This window comes from Pinus tabuliformis, chromosome 2_2 (genome assembly GCF_031772625.1).
Source record: "Pinus tabuliformis cultivar Carrire ecotype Pingquan chromosome 2_2, CPIR1, whole genome shotgun sequence".
Classification (NCBI taxonomy): Eukaryota; Viridiplantae; Streptophyta; class Pinopsida; order Pinales; family Pinaceae; genus Pinus; species Pinus tabuliformis.
Window position 1 is genome coordinate 237,774,822 of NC_142300.1, and position 10,869 is coordinate 237,785,690.

A 10,869-nucleotide genomic window follows, 5' to 3' on the forward strand; every position below is an offset into this window, starting at 1 on the left:
AGAAGAGAATACAACCCTTCACTTAGCCCACTCAAGCGCGAAGGAATTACAGGCCTCAATCAAGGAAGAAGTTGAGACCTCGAAAGAAGCCATGGTAGTGGTCTATGAGGAGATGTCAAATTTTCATCACATTGTGTCCCCTATTCTAGCCATACAGGCCAACATAAAGGAAAAATCCTCTATGCTAAAACAAGCTATTATAGCTCTCGACAAAATTCATGAGCAGACGAATAAGTATCCAGAGGCACCAAAATGTCTCCCAAAGAAGGCTTAGATTACCAACCAAAATGAAAAAGTCCAGCTACGAATTAGGATCCAGTCACAGGATAAGCTGGCTAGGGATGTTGACAAAGTTATTTCATAATACAAACATCTGTTGAGTGGGTTAGAGTCTATGATTTAATTTCATGGGGTTCCTTCCATTGGAGCAGTTTGAGAAGTAAGGAAGCGAGAGAAAATCCTACAGAAGGTTCAATAATTTCTTGACCCTTTCAGGTAGGCTTCCAGCACAAGAGATTTGCAGGTCACAAAGGAGAACATTACACGGTATGTGGTGGAACTGGTGAGGATGTACACAAAGCTAGTGACTTTATCCAATCAAATCAAGCTCAATATAAGCACTCTCATTCTACATGCCCTTGAATTCCTCCATATACATGATGAAGAGTATCTGGAGGTAACCCCAATTGTCGTTGAGTACAAGCTCTGGCACACCTACCTTGTGGAGCAGTTGCACATAGATGTCCCACAATTGTCTATTACTAAATTGTTAGGACGGAATTAGTTTTTTTGTTGTGAATACCAAGGTAGGATATAATAGAACAAAGTAGGAATTTGAAAGGTCGTCAGGAAGCACAAAAGTCATGAGGAAGTCAAAGAGTTTTTGGTAGACCGAAAGTCACCCTATTTTTTATAAATATACAATCATGGCACATTGTAAGGGACTTTTATCTTTGGAATTATTATGGTGCATATTGTTTTTAGAACTTATGCTCTTTTAATGAATGCAAGGAGTAATGGTATATTTCCACTATTGGATTCGATGAAGACCTTGTATGTTGGTGCCATGAATATTATCAGCTTAATGAATTGAAATTTCCTATGAGCTTTGGTGTATTGTATCCTCATGTATCTTCTGGTGTTGTGATTTTTCCTTTGCATCACATGGATGGTATATGATATGTTGACCTTATGCTTGTGTTGATAAATTGTTTTATTCATATTGGCATAGTATCATTATGTACTGTGCACTCATTTGTGTTTTCAATGCTTAACAATCATGAACTCATTATTGGTTTCTAAACTTATGTCTTTTTTATGTGTGGTCTTATTTAAAGTCTTACTACAATGTTTTTCATAGGATTCATGCTTTGAAGTTATCTTGATGTTATTTATGGTATTTTTTTCACTGGGTATTCATCAGTTACTTACTTTTGTTTGTTGAAGTTTATACATTTCGCTTAACTAATATTCCCTCTCTTGTCTGAAATAGGCTTCAACTAATTAGACGGTAGTTGAACCTACATGCCAGACGAGATCCCTAAACCAAAGGGTGTAGAGTCTAATTGGGATTCTGCACCGGGGAGATCCCCTAGTTGTTGGTGGCAAATTCTAGTGCGTCAACACAATTATATGGTGATATTAAATGAAAAAAATTATGTTAGTTACATAACTATAATATTTTACCTACAAAGAGTTCCCCAAATATCAAAATGAAATACAATTGTGACACTTAAACACTCTTTGCCAATGGCATGTCACTTACTATATTAAAGTGAATGCTACTAGTAATATGAAACAATTTTGTCTATAATGATATCATCTTAATATGGCTTTTCATCCCAGTAGTTATACAAAATTCTTGTGATCATGCAATTTTTTGTGGAACCATATTTCCAAATGATGAAAATAATACTTTGCTTGACTAGTGTGAAGGCCTCTCTAGAATCAATCATTCTTTTTCCAAGGCATTTAAAATTCTATGAACTTCTCATCATCATATGGATGATAAATGTTCATGAGGTTGGTGACATAGTATTGACCCAAGTGGTAAGAGGAAAAAAAAACTTAAAATGAAGTTGAAGTAATTATATCCTCATCTCCCATGGCCTCCAAAACCTAATTAATTAAAATGTTAAGCATCTCATGTTTAGAATAGTAAGTGTTTATTATACAAGAAATTATTGAATTATGAATAATTGTATCTTCAAAAAACACTTTAAGTACTACTTCAAATAATTGTTTATCACGACATTAATAATTATCACTAGTCATAATGAGATGGAATAAACCAAATTTATACACGTTTCACTTGTTTGGATTTAATAGCCTCGGTATTAGAGTTAAACTCTTTCAACGTAGTGTACATATATGCATGTTTACTAGCTAGTGAGTGATATTATAATTTAATATTCAAAGTCGTCTATCATATGTTTGTTGATTTTTATATGATACCCTAATCCATTTAGAGTCCTAGACAACATTTCTATATGCCTTTAATTAGACTTGTGTTCATCTAGCCAAATTTTGCTTGCAACTAAATTGAGTAATATATTTATTTGAAAAGATGATATAGGTGCTCAACGTTTGGATTTTTTATCAAAATTTTGAAGAAAAACATTCAAAAATTGAATAGATAACTTGAAACCATCATGAAACATCATTTGCGAAGCAATTGGTAAGATTGAAAATGTTTCATCCGCACATGAAAAATGAATGATTTCTCATTTATAATATGAATACATGAGCTAACTACATTTTATGTAATCCTCACCACAATGAAAACTTATTACTTTTATTTCAAAAGGTTTCTTTTCCAAAAATCATCATTTGAAAATCTTCCAACTTTCAAAACATTCAATTTTTTTCGAGAATTGAGAATGATATTGTTAGGGTAAACTTGACTTCATAAAATAGTCAAAGTTGTTAGGTCCATAGTGATGGTTTAAGGCACATGGTTTTGTTGTCCCGTGTTTCTAGAGCCCATGGATTACATGTGGTGAAGTTGTTGGCTTATGGGGGCCTGACCCAGGTTCAACATTAGTTAGCCAAACAAATCCATACACTACTGGCCCTTTCGGCATCAACCCGCGGGGCGCAAATTGAAGTCTCACCCGAAGCAGTATTGGGGGATGCTGGAACCAAGTTTCCGCACCCTTGAGATGGATGTGATGTTAGTTTATCCTAGCTACACCTGCCTGTGCCCAGGTTGCTTAACCCTCTATTCGTCCTTCAACACCTTTGCAAAATAGTACAATCAACTTTCGCACAGCCCTAACCTGAGGCTAATATACTTTCGCACTGCTAGTGCAACAAACTGTGATATTTCCCAAACTACGCTATTTATCTTACTTGTCTTATTAATAGATCTTAGTTAGCTTTGCGCAAACATATGTTCTTACTTGTGTTCACTTAACCAATACAATTACATACATTTGCGCATCATATAAACATTATAAGTGAAATTCATACCCAAACATAACCAGGTACATAAATAGGAAATAAAGACACAAAAATTGTCGAATACTTCTCTTTATTGATAATTCTGAATAATTGCAGACTCAACCCGCCCTGTGCACTCAGCTGTAGGGCTCCGTGCACTCAGCTGCAGACTTCTAGGCCTCTGCGCACTCAGCTAAAGAGCGTCTACCTACGCTAAGACTCAAAACTTAGATTTCTACTTCAGAGCTTTCTCTTCATCCTTGCTTGATCTTCATTGATTCCATCTATTCAATTTCCTCTAACTACTTAGAGCTTAGCTCTATTTATACAATCCCATGGTCCGCAGACCATGGGTAGATCTTTTACAGTTGATATTACATTTTCAAAATATGGGCAGACAACCCTATGACTCTTTAACATCTACACACTCCACAACCACAAAATGCGGAGTCTTTACACTTGGATTACAAAATTGGACCAAAATATGGGCTTTAAGCCCCAAAACTGCCCTTGAGGGATCCTGCACCCAATAGGCCCCCAACACAAACATCGTGACTCACCCTTGAGTCACTCTACAAGGGCAGAGATCTCAGCGTGAAGACCTCCAACTTCGCTTGGATCACCGCAACTTTGGCAGCGCACTGAGCGGTCGCCTACTAGACTTCTTCCATGCGTTGTTCGGTGACTACTGCTAAACATCTTCCCTAAATCTTCTGCTGAGTTTCCTGTAGTGTCATGAGCTTTCCGTCAATGGAGGTTGTGATCACATGAGCCTCGTCTATCCATGGTTGTAGGCACGCTTTTAAGACTTCTTCTTTATGTCAAGCGACATCCACCTGTTCCTTGAGCGCCTTTGCCTCCTGCATCCATGCAAGCCTCTGTGTAAGGGAAACCATCTGCACGGTCCATTTTACCTCGTCATACCTGTGTTGTATCTCATGCGCCTCTCTCTCTGGGTGCTCTACATTCGGGTCCCTCTGTAGGGTGGTTAGGACCTCGAATGACTGTTCAAAAAGTTGCATGCAGTCTGCTACTGCACTATCGACCACCGTTATTTTTGTTGTAACAATGGTGGTACAATGTTCCCTAACTTCTAGCAGAGTTGGAGGCTGAGCCTTCAACGGCAGTTTTGCGATCTGCAGGTTCAACTCCAGCTGAACTCGGGCCATCTCTGCTCGAGCGTCACACACCCCTGTGGCCAACTTGCGGATGTGCACCTCCACCGGTTCTTCTGCCTGAATTTCCAACTTCGGGACCATCCGGCAAGCTTCCTCCACTACCTACATTATTTGCTTGTTCTGCTTCACTTCCTTGTTGCGTTGCAGGCCCAACTTCTTGATGTTGATGCGTTGCTCAGTCATCACCTGTAGAGCGCGACTCTCCCAAGCCCTGAGTTCTGCAGTGACTCCATCCTGCAAGAGGTAGAGCGTCTCCTGAGGGAGTGCATCCATGTTCAATCCTACCCCTTTCAAACTGCTAACTGTGGGCCTGTCAGCCTCCTTCTCTGTAGTAAGTGCCCCATTTGGTAGCACTATCATGTTGGTCACCCTTGTGCGCAACATCTCCTCGGAAACTGAAGTGTCAATCGTGAGGCTAGTGGAAATTGTGCCAGCCTATGGAGCACGTACCTACAACTCCTGCAACTCTGTTCATAGAGCCCCCAATACCAACATTTGTTGCTCTTCAAACTGTTGGAGGGCTTCCGTGGTGAAATCCCTCACCATTTGTTTGATATCATGCAAATCCCCCTCAGTGAGGGTGATTGGGTCGAAAGGTTTTTTTGATGCCTTTGTTTTCTTTCGTAGCACTACCTGCTCTCATGGTTGCAGATGCTTGATTTGGGTGGATGTCATCTACGGGTCCACTCAACCTTGTTCTATCTCTGTTTCTGCATCATTGTTTGGCGAAGGTGACTTTTGTCCTCTGCGCTCTTCTCCTCCTATTTTTTGTTCTTCTTCCAGTTTCGCTGCATCGCATGCTGCCTAGACCTTAGCCTTTACTTCCTCTTTTCTGTGCATCTCTGCTAGCTACGCCATTCAAAGCTTTGCCTCTTCCTTCTTGCACTGTGTGGCGGACTTGTCTAGTTCCACCATGAAGCTAGCTAAAGTGCGCCACTCTGGCGGCCAAGACTCAAGGACCATGAAAATTACATAATCATTCACCAGGTACAGTAGGTTATGCCATGTCTTTGTAGGGTCCTTGCATGCCCTAATAAAGACATAGTGGAAATCCTCTTTGAACTCTGTAAAGCTTTGTAAACTGGGTTATACTCTGGGAAACAATTGTGGCTTGTGATTGATCCCCATCCGGATACTCATCTCCATTAAGACCCAAAAGATCTTGCTTTCTTTTATAAGTTGTACATCCTTGGTCACCCACAGCGAAGCATACTTCGCCACCTCTTGAAGGTCTGGCGCGACTGAAAGGAATTGGTTGTCTTCTAGCAACTCCCACGCCACCAATACAATCAAAAATAAGAGCCACACGTAGTGAAACTTTTTGCAGTGCTCATGTGCCTCGCGACAGTTCACAAGGAACTCGCAGCATAGATAGTTTGCCCAGTTGAACTGGACTCCTTCCACGCATTGGGCTACCAGTGCAATCACAAGCGTGGGCACCTCATCCACGTGACACTTCCACGTCACTTTCCCTACTAAAATTTTTGTTGCGACCTTGACTGCAGGGTTGTTAATGTTGGAGATGGCATATCCTCGCTTCTTCTTCTCCAACTTGAACTTCTTCTTCATCGCTTCCACGAGGGCCAACTCGCCACATTTTCCTTCTGATATATTGGTTGGATCCTCCCCTAAGTCAACCGTGTGATCTGATGACTCAAGTGGTCTGTGATGGGAATGGGTTCCTCCAACCACAAATACCCATCATGCACTAGGCATAGCAGCTGCCTGATGACGAAGACGATCACTGGGGCACGATGGTAATGTGGCACCCAGAGCAGGTTTAGTAACCCATCTTTCTCTACACCCTTGAGCCATGTGCGCTGCTCCAATTCAATCTTTCTGGTAGTCACGTCCATCCATCGACACATTAGCTGCTTAGTTGCTAAATGTAGGAATTTCTCATGATATGCGAGCTCCAAATCTTCAAAATTTAGTACAGGAACCCACCCTAAGTGCACTCCCTCAAAAACAATATCATCTGGGAGCAACGGGGTTTGCAAGGAGCTCTTGCTCTTGTTTATGTCCTTCGGTACCTTGGCTTTGCCCTTGCACAGAAGAAAATATTCTGGTAACCAGGTAATAGGGTCCGCACCTAGGGTTTCAACTTCCATTTCCATGTCCTCCTCATCCACTAGGATTTCTTCAGATTCTTCCTCGTCAGCCTCCAGATTAATGGCCTTGCTCCTTTCCTGCAAGGTGAGCTTGGTCCTCTGTGGGTTTCTTGGTGAGACGCGCACTGGGGTCATAGCCTGCTTATCCTTATTAGGTCTCAGTGTTCTGGGTGATTTAGGGACCTCAATTATTATTCCAGTGCTCTCTGGTGCATCTACTACCACAATTTCCTGCGCAGCTTCCTCGGCTGTCATCGCTCTTGTGTCCATCGCTTATGCAGGTGCTGACATAACATTATTCCACAATTCTTGCAGTGTCTCTGGTAGTTGCTCAAACAATGAATTCGCTTTCAAAGTCTCGAATAGGTCTCGTTTCATGTCTACTTGAGCGCAAAACAACTCAGTTCTCAAATTGCCAAGTGTTTTTCGCTAGACAGCCACCTGTAATTTATAGGGCCTTTTGAATTCAAATCCAAATGTTCCCCCCACATTCGACCCATTAATGCTAGATTGGCGGCAGATTTCCAAGAATCTAATCCATAATCACCTTAAATGCCTACCTCTCACTCAATTTGGCCTCAAACCAACCATCAAATCGTGAATAGTGACTTTAATGATCACTTTCTGTGGACCTACGCGCTAGTGCAACTGTCTTCGCGCTGTCACGGACCATGTGACACTTCGCTGCTTCACGCAGTCCTGATATCATGCAGCTCTCCAAATCGGGCAGTGTAGTTTATAGTCTCGTGCCTCCTTTCAGCTACCTAGAGTGCTAAGACTCTACTTCTGTCAGCTAGTCAGATGGTCGAGCGACCTGTGTATGGCTTTAAACAACTGCCATTCACTTTTCCTGGGAAGGGATCTCCATTTAACTTAACTAGCTGGATCGTGCCACCATCGGTAATCTCCTTAATAAAATATGGCCCTAGCCAATGCATTCTAAGTTTCCCTGGAAATTCATCAAACTTACTGTCATACAACAGCACCAAGTCATTCACCTTAAAGGTGCGCAGCTTAATATGTCGATTGTGCCACTCCTTTTCACACTGCTTTTGGACCTGCAGGTGAAATCCAGCCAAAAATCTCACTTCTTCAAGCTCATCCAACTGCGTGAGCCTATCTTCTAGGGCTCCACGACCTGTCATACCTGTGAGTGTTGTTATACACAGACTAGGCACGATGTATTCCATATGCATCACTGCTTCAACCCTATATACTAGCCTAAAGGGTGTCTATCCTATTAACTTTTTGCATGTTATCTGATAAGCCCATAGTACTGTAGGTATGCGTAGGTCCCAATCATTTCACTAAGCATTGCATACCTTGGTCAGCATGGTCTCCAGTACTTTGTTGAATGCCCCCACTATCCCATTAGCTTGAGCATGATAAGGTGTGCTCTTTTGGTGATACACTTGAAATTCCTCCGTTAGTGTGTTGATCATCTTATTCAGGAAGTGCATAAAATGATCACTCATCAAGATCTTTGGACATCCAAATCACATAATAGAAACTTCACGGCAGTCACGCTCGTGTAATCCTTCACCGGCTGCGCTTCTGCCCAATGAGTCAAGTACTCTGTCGCGGTGATAATGTACCTCGTGCTTATCTTTCCTTGAGGCTGAATGGGTCCTAAAAAATCTATTCCCCACTTCTCGAAGGGTTGCAACGTCATTTGTGGATTCAAAGGCATTTCATCCCTCTGCGATGGCATTTCATCCCTCTTCGATGGCCTGCCTATTCTTTGACATACATCACATGCCTTGCAATAAGCATTTGAATCCCGATGAAGGGTTGGCCACCACAACCCTACGAATAGAATCTTCTGCATAGTTTCTATCCCTGCATAATGTCCTCCCGTGGCACCCCCATGAGCGTCCATGATGATGCTGCTTCATTCAAACTCAGTTATATACCTTCGCAATAATTCATCATTCCCCATCTTGTATAGATGCCCAGCAATGACAGAGAAGTCTATCGTGTGCACCACTAATTCCTTATTTTTCTGGACAAAGTATCCTTCTGGTGTAGTTCCAGTTGTTAGGAAGTGTATTATATCCTTGAAATGTCCATTTGTGATGCACACAGGAAAGAGCTGCACATTAGGTAATCCTTCCTCCAAATTAGTGGGTTCCTCCCCTGTCTCAATGCACAACAGGTGGTTTGGTCCCACGTTCAATCGTCTAGGCTTCACAACAACTTCAAAATTGTACCCTTGGAATAATAAGAGCCATATCCAAATGCGCCCCCGCAACACAGGCTTATTGACCAAGTGCTTTAGCGCGAAGTACAAGTGCACCTGCTCAGGTTGGGACTCTTTTCCATAGGCCTACGTCCATTTGGCCAGATGCACGCATGGATCATTCTACCCTTCATACTTGTCTATCAGTCACATCTTAGACTTCCCAAATCATGCTCTCATCATCCTCCTACATTCACCCCAATCATCAAAACTTCCCTTGTGCGTACCCCACCATCTTGTGGGCATAGCGTACAGTGCCTAGTCCAACACCTAGAAGTGTTGTTTTTCTGGCACCTCCCTTTCAAATGCATCCAAAAAGGTATCTGCCTCATTCAAGCCATCATAAATAGTCAACTTTCTTTCCTCCAATGACACACAATGCAGCGATCGGGTCATCATGTTGCAATTCAGCATAGTTACTTCATGTAACCGATTCTGCCAACGTTCTATTTCCTCATCAGAATCCGAAGTGTAAGAACTCTCATGCTCCCATGTAATCCATCCATCCACGGTGGGACTCACCCAGTCTTAGTCTCGCGTTGTTATATTATAGATGCAATCCATATCATCATCACTCTCATAATCGTGGACTGGTTCCGTATAACGTGATCCTTCAGCAAGATCCAGGGGTATTATTACGCGCAGTGATTTCTTCTTAAATATCATCTTTCTCTTCTTCAGATTGATTACCCCGTTCATATCAATAGCCCAGTAAATTCCCAAGAGTTCAGGGTAGGGATTGCTTTCATCAACAATCTCTATTACTTCGAAATCTGCTAGCATGCTCGCTCCCTCAATATCCACGGTCACTCCCTACAGTCGACCCATGGGTATGATTTTCTGCAGATTCACTATCCTCAGCTGAATCGAAGACCATTGCAGTGCAGGTCTCCCCATTTTCTCCCATGTTTGTTTTGGTAGAACCTTCACATCTGATCCCAAATCTAGAATGACTTGATCCATTTCGTGTTCTTCAATCTGCACGGTGAGTCTCATTTCATGCCCCGTCCTTGTCTTATGTTTTCCAATCTTATGGACTACGCGCGATTCACCTGGTGTCATCCCATCACATCTATTGATAATTTCCTATAAACCTTTCACAGCCTTACTGTCGTGCAGTAACTTCATACATGTTTCTAGGAAATTAGTGAGCATAGAGGGGTCCATCTCCAGCTTCGGTTTATCCTTGCTTCCTAAAGTGGAGGCCTCAACGAAGCTCTTCTTAGCTTCCATGAATGCTTCACGAGCACGCTCCAAATTGAACTCAGCCTCTTTCGTCGAGGCTTTGTGAACCCATGTACTGTCTTCCATCTATTTTCCCTTGTCATCTCCCATTGCGATTCCACTTCAAAGCACTATATTTACGTTCAGATCTTCCTCGCGTGGCTCAAACCTCATCATCTACAGGTTCTGAGTCAAGGAAGATGGTAGCCCTCCCTTGTCTCATATCCTAGCTATTAATGTAGGACAATCTTTTGCTTCATGATCAAACAGTATGCAATACTTTCATGACTGGCACATTGGATTAGTGCAATCGTGGGCATATTGTCCCAGTCCTCCCAAATTGTAGCAAATCAACTGTCTACAACCTCTACTAGGTCCTCCTCTGCCTTGGCCTCATCTACACCCCTAAAATCCTATCCGCGCCATCCCTGCATTCTAGTCAAGGGACTGCATTTTGGCATGAACCATGTAAGTAGGAGTTCTATCTATCATCAATTCATAGCTCCTACAAGTACACTCATCATGTCCTACTGACCTACAAAAGTTGCAAAAAAAATGTTGCGATGTTTGCATATGCTTCTGTAACAACTGGCAGTTATCCGTGGCATGTTTTCTGCCTACTTGATAGATAGCGCACCAAAAAGTAGACATCACGCTATGTCATGCTTGAGCTTCT